The sequence below is a fragment of the Gekko japonicus genome, unplaced genomic scaffold (assembly GCF_001447785.1).
Source record: "Gekko japonicus isolate JY-2015 unplaced genomic scaffold, Gekko_japonicus_V1.1 scaffold505, whole genome shotgun sequence".
In the NCBI taxonomy this organism is placed as follows: domain Eukaryota; kingdom Metazoa; phylum Chordata; class Lepidosauria; order Squamata; family Gekkonidae; genus Gekko; species Gekko japonicus.
The window spans coordinates 706,186-712,540 of NW_015169788.1; the positions used below are offsets into that span (position 1 = coordinate 706,186).

Here is a 6,355-nt window from a genome sequence, read left to right on the forward strand (position 1 = left end):
ATCAGGGACAATTGTATATCTTTCCATCGTAACAGATCCTTCTTAAGCTCATCCACTAATTTATAGTAATTATTTTCTATTAATGAGCTATTCCTGTTAGATATTATTATTCCCAAATATTTAACTGTTTTTACAATTGCCATCTCTGATATATCCTTTATTATCCTTGTCTGGTCATTTGAGCAATTTTTGGTTATGATTTTTGTATCATCCACTAATTTATAGTAATTATTTTCTATTAACAAACTATTCCTGTTAGATATTATTATTCCCAAATATTTAACTGTTTTTACAATTGCCATCTCTGATATATCATTTATCATCCTTGTCTGGTCAGTTGAGCAATTTTTTGTTATAATTTTTGTCTTTTTTGTATTGATTTTTAAACCAGCGACCTTTCCATATTCATGTATTAAGTTAAGCAAATGTGGTAAAGATTCTGTTGGATTTTCTAATATAAAGACCAGATCGTCTGTGAAAGCCAGTAGTTTAGATTCCTCTCCTTGTGTCTTTAGACCATGTATCAGCACATTATTTCTTACTGCATCATTGAGCAATTCTACAGCAAATATATAAAGTAATGGGGATAGTGGACAGCCCTGCCTTATCCCTTTTTGTATCTCAAGATTTGAGGAAAGATCTCCATTTATTATAATTCTAGCGTTTTGTGTCTTATATATTGCGGAGACCATTGTCAAAAATTTCTGTCCACAGTCCCATATTGCTAATTTATGCACTAAAAACTTCCAAGATAAATTATCAAAGGCCTTTTCAGCATCCAAAAACATTAAGGCCAGCTGTTTTTCCGGATGTGCTTCAAAGAACTCTAACACAGTTATGATTGGCCGTATATTCTTTTTAATTTGTCGTTTGGGTAGAAATCCTGCTTGGTCTTGGTGTATTATTTTCATTAAGACTTTTTTCATTCTAGCCGCTAAAATGTTTGCAAATATTTTGTAGTCTACATTCAGTAAAGATATTGGTCTATAGTTCTTAATATCTCTTCCCTCCGTATTCAGTTTATGAATTAGTGTGATCAGAGCTGGGCATATTCCCGGTATGACCTATTTTTTGAAGTAAATCTTTAAAAGTCAGACTAATCTGTTCTTCAAAAACTTGATATATTTCCGCCGGTAGACCATCTGGACCCGGTGATTTCTTTTTCTTTTGTCTTTTAATCGCCTCTATTACTTCACAGATAGTAATTTGCTCGTTCAACATATTCTTATGGTCTTCCTTGCATTTCTTGTTTATGGTCTGTTGTAGATATCTTTCTATTTGTGTTTCATCTTGGGGGTCTTCTCTATACAGGTTTTTATAGAGGTTTTCTGCAATAGTCATTAATTCTTGTATCTCAAATTTTCCCTCACTCATTGTTCCGTAATGACTTTATCACAAGTTTTTCAGTTTCTTTTCTGAGCTTGAACAAAGTGTGTGTGGGGGTTCCTGTGCCAAGCCCCCCCCCCCCGAGGCACAGTCCCAAACCCCAGCCCCAAACCCAGCTACCTCTGTTGGTCACAGCAAGCCCCCCGCCTTCTGTCCCGGCTGAATTCTCTCAAGTGTCTTCCAAGGCCGCTCCCTGCCGAGGGCGTGGCTGTGGTCTCCCCAGGGGTGGCCACAGCTGGTGCCTCAGTTTCTCCAGGGACAAGGAGGAGTCTGGAGTACCCCTAGACTCTGCACCTGCCCCTTTTTTGGGGGGGGGAAGGACAAGCCCGTCCCAAAAACAGTCTGCACCTATTGGTGCGTGAGACATGCCACCAGCCTGCCACACTGCTGTCTTGTCCGGATTGAGTTTCTGTTCGTTCCTCCCCATCCAGCCCTTCACTGTCTCCAGACAACACTCTCGCACCTCCACTGCCTCCCTAGAGTTGGAGGCCAAGGAGAGAGAGGAGGCCGTTCACTCCTGACCACCTCTGAATGGACTTTCCCTGTGTAGATGTTAACTAGCGGGCGCGTGGGGGTGGGGTGGGGCGGGGCAGATCATCTTGTGGCACCCCCGTGAGCCAGGAGCCCCGGGGGAGGACCCCCCTGAGACCCGCGGCCCCGGGGGGGGGGGGGAGAGCAGGAGTCCCCCGAGCGCGCCCCCCGTGTGGGTCCAGCCTCCCGGGAAGGAGAGGAGTGCCCGGGTGCCTCCGAGGCACTCCGGGCGGTGACCAGGGTGGTGGCTGGCGTCCAGACCAAGAGGGGCGTCGGCTCCATCCCCTGGCCCGTCGGGCCAGTGCTGCTCAGCTGTTGGGGCCACCCGGGAGGCACCTCTGCCCTCTGTCCAGGATGGACAGCAGGCCGAAGAGCGCCTGGCTAACCCTTTCCACCCGGAGGCACGCAGGCTCGGCTCCTGAAGGGAGCAGGGGAGCCGTCCATCAGCGTAGGCCCCCCCGCGGCCCCCGGCCCCTCCCGTGGCCCACCCCCGCTCCCTTTTGATTCTCTGCAGCCGACTGCCCCGGGGACCTGGCCGCTGAGTTGGTGCACTACGGATTCATCCGCCTGGTGAGTGCTCCGTCTGGCTCTGTGTACGGGGAGGCAGGCCAGGGCAGCTGAGGGGCCCCCACGCCGCCGTAGGGCCGGGTCTGGGCTTACAGTTGCAGGGTGGGGGTGGGAACCTGCTGCAGGAGGAGGAGCGTCCAGCTGAGGCTGGGACAGGTGCGCTGCTCTCCCGAGGGGGAAGAGGTCCGGTGCCCTTCGCCTAGGAGATGAGCACCCCCTTTCTGAGCTCTTGGTACCGTTTCTCCCCAAGAGGGCTGCGGCCCCAGGATGGGCTGGGGAGGCCTTGGCAATTGGGGGGCAGCGGGGAGGAAGAAAGGGGGACGCCCTGCATGCCTCAGTCCCGCCTGCAGCCACTCGCTGACCCTGTCCATTGCTCTCCTCTAGGATGACTGTGAGAAGCTGACCACACTGCTGGAGAGCGCGTTCCATCGGCACCAGCCGGCCCCCTCCTGAGCTGCCCCCGCCAGCAAGGAGACCTGGGGCAGGCGGCAGGAGTGGGGAGGTGGGAGGTTCCACCTGCTGCTCACCCTCTCTGCTTGGCAAGGGGCGCAGGAGGCGGGAGGCCTGGCACCCCTCAAGGAGGGGCCAGCGGCCCTTGGCGTGGGAGGCCAGCGACAGTCGAGGCCGGGGCGGCTTCTGGAGCCAGCCCTCAGGCGGGATGGAAGGGGGCTGGGGCTGGCGGGAGACAAGCCAGGCAAGCAGAGCGCTCTTGGTGTTCTTGGCCGGCCGCTTCGTGGGACTGGCCCCCGCCAGCCAGCCAGCCAGCCAGCCAGCTCTGTTCTCCTCCCGCCTGAGCCCTCCGTCCTGGGCAGCCAAGGGGAAAATCCTGCTGTCTTGCTGGCCGGAGCCTCAGAGGCAACCGAGCTGCGGGGACCACAGCTGGCCTAGTTTGTGCCGCCGCTTTGCTACGTGCCTCTTCTGGGCACTGCCTTTGCGTGCCCGAGGGCTGCACCGTCCTGGCTTTGGCTTGCTCGTGGCCCACTGCTGCTGCTGCTGCTGCTGCTGCTGCTGCTGCTTGTGCCGTGCTGAGCCGCATGTCCCTGGCTGGCACTAGGCGGGCGGTGCCGCATGAATTCCCCACGCTGCCTCCCGTGCCCCTCACCCCGCTTTGCCGGCACCTCTGTTCCAGTGAGCTCCTGCCCGTGTGAGGAGCCCCCTGGGGGGGGAGCCTGCAAGCCACCCCCTCTGGCCACTGGCCTCTGCCCAAGCCCGATGGAAGCTGGCCAAGGGAGAGGCGGGGAAAAGGTCTCAGCTATGCTCCAGGGCCAGGGGCCACACGCTAGCGCCTGCCCAGACTCTCCCAAGGCCTCCGCCACGGCCCGCACCAGCCGCCCTCTCCCCTGGAGCAGTCCCCCGCAGTGGAGGAGGGGTAAGCCAGTCCCACCGGGATCCCTGCAGCTGGGTGGATCTGTGGAATAGCCCTGTGGGGAGAGTGGGACATCTCCCAGGCCTGGTGGGGAGGTGGCTAATGAGAGAGGGGGGACTCCAGAAGGTAAGGCCCCAGCAGCCCCCCAGCAGAGAGAGGAAGTCGGCGGACCCTCCCCAGGAGCTGCCCCTAGCACACTGCCCTCCCCCCAGGGGGATATGAGATGCCCCAGGCATGCGCAGCTGCGCCACTTGATGGGCCCAAAGTCCTTTTCTTCCCGCGGCCGCTCGCTCGGCCTCTGTGTGCGTGTGTGTGTGTGTGCGCGTGCTCTCCGGCCTGCTCACCGGTGGAGCAGAGCTGGCCTCGGCAGGTGCCAGCTGTGCCCTCTTTGCCTGGACACGGGGGGGGGGGGGGCTCTGGGCTGCCATGGCCTGAGGCTTCTGGCACCGCACCGAGAGGCCTCTGGGCTTCACGGGAAGAGCCTTCCTCTGCAGCGGGGCTGGCTGGCTGGAGGGGAGGGGAGGATGTGCCGCTCCCCTCGGCCAGGGTCCCGCCTCCTTTGACGCCTGATGCTCCCTCCCCTCCTGAGCTCCTCAGAGCAGGGCCAGCCTCCCCCCCCCCCGGAAGCCGCCCTTTCAGCGTGCCAGGAGAGGGGCCAAGGGGATGGGCCCACGTTCGTCCAGGGGCCGGCTCACTCCCCGGCAGCTCTTCCGGGGAGAGGGTTCCGGGCGGGGCGGGGGAGGTTGGAGCCAGCAGCAGGGCTGAGCCAGGGCCACCGCCAAGGCCCCCTCTGAGCCATGGCGTCTTGTGAGCAGAAATCCTGCTTTGTGGGCTCCTGGCATTAAAGTCGTGAACGAGTGATTGGGCCACTGCAAAGCTTTGTTTGCTCTGGAGCCCCATCCTTCCTGAGCCAAGGCAAAAATGTGTGAGCTGGGGGCTAGAAAATTGTGAGCTAGCTCACACTCAGCTTAGAGGGAACACTGGCCACCGGTCGTCTTGTGGTGAGATATTTATTTGCACCCAATCTAGAGTTCAACACTGAATCCAGCTCTTGGAGAGTGAAAGCCGCCCTGGGCCGCATGCAGCTGTTATATCCTCCAGTTAGGGATGCTAAGAAGACTCTCTCAGAGGCATATAGTATTGGTCAGACGCCAGATCGTTTGCCAGCAGAAGAAAGAGAAAACTTCTTAGTGTTAATTATTTTATTTAAAACAAAGCACAGCTCTTTTTACTAGGCAGGCTCTTAAAGAAAAGCAAGTACAAGCTAATCCTGTGAATCTGGAATAAATGCAATAAAAATCAGATCTAACGTTTCTTAAGCTTTGCTTTGCTAAATACATAATTATTACAACTCTCACAGATTAAGGCAAATCAGGCTTTAAGCTGATAGGCCGAGAATGCTGTGCAAAGGGGAAGTCCAGCAGGTAGACTCTAAAGCTCACCCAGCAGAAGGTCTCCTTTGAACGGAAGCCACCAGCGGGCAGCCTGACTACTAGACTCCTTACTTAGCACGTTTTATAGAGAAGGGGGCAGGAACAAAATCTTTCCAACACAAAATTGTCCTCTAAATAAAACAGCTGGTCCCTTCACTCATGAGTAGTACCAGCTGAACTAGGAAGCATCTTCATAACTCCAATAAAGACTCTCCAAGCAGAGTTATAAGGCTAAAAGGAGAGAGAGATCTTTGTATTTAAGGAACAGGAAAGCTGCTGTTTTTGCAGCTACAGTAATGCAACGTCTTTAGAGTCAGTCCTGAACCTTCATCCGTCTGCCTGACCGGCAGGTGAGTCTTACGTGCGGTATGAGGCTACGCTCAGAATACACCCATTGACAGGCATGCAAGCAAGCAGTCCGGTGTGGGCCCAGGCCATTTCCTCTCCCATTTCTTCATGTGGTTCTGCTTGGTCTGGGTCACATGTTGGTCAGCCCCACTGATTCAGTGACCTGAACAAGCCCAGCCTTGGACAAGGGACCTGTGAGGATATTTCTTAACTTCATGTCCGGTCTTTCTCCCTGACTGGTACCCAAAGCAGCTGACATTGGCCCTCCGCCCTCCATTTTGTCCTCACAACATCCCTGGGTGTGACCGCCACCCCCCCGCCCCGCTTCCGTGGCACAGTGGGGATCCAAGCCAGGGTCTCCGGATCTTAGCCTCTCACTGCTGTCCCACACTGGCCGTCTCGACTCCACCCAAGTCTCCATAGAAGAATTTCCCAGTTTGCTGTGTGAATGTTGGGTTTTACACTTTGTGAATGCTCAGAGGTTTAGCTCAAACTGGTAGTACAAGTGACCCGGCTGAAAGCATGTTGGGCTCCCTTCCTCCTTTGCTTATGCCAAACTGAGGAGGAAGCAACAAAACAAGTTTCCAGGGGAATGAAGGAGAGAAAGTCGGGTAGGCGACGGAGGGGCTTTTGCTTTCTGAAAGGGGGGGGGTTTTCCTGCTGGGAGCCATGCTCTGAACAGGCCCTCAGCGGCCCCTGCTCAAGACAACAGCCTTCTTACCCC

General features: G+C 55.0%; 1 long non-coding RNA gene across 1 annotated transcript in view; it reads left to right on the forward strand.

Moving 5' to 3' along the window:
* Window positions 1-3,120, forward strand: part of LOC107115304 — a 5,041-nt gene extending 1,921 nt beyond the window's left edge. The window contains exons 2-3 of the long non-coding RNA XR_001482670.1: window positions 2,432-2,487; window positions 2,869-3,120. This is a non-coding gene — a long non-coding RNA (uncharacterized LOC107115304). The remainder of the gene's footprint in view (window positions 1-2,431; window positions 2,488-2,868) is intronic.
* Window positions 3,121-6,355: the final 3,235 nt, after the last annotated feature.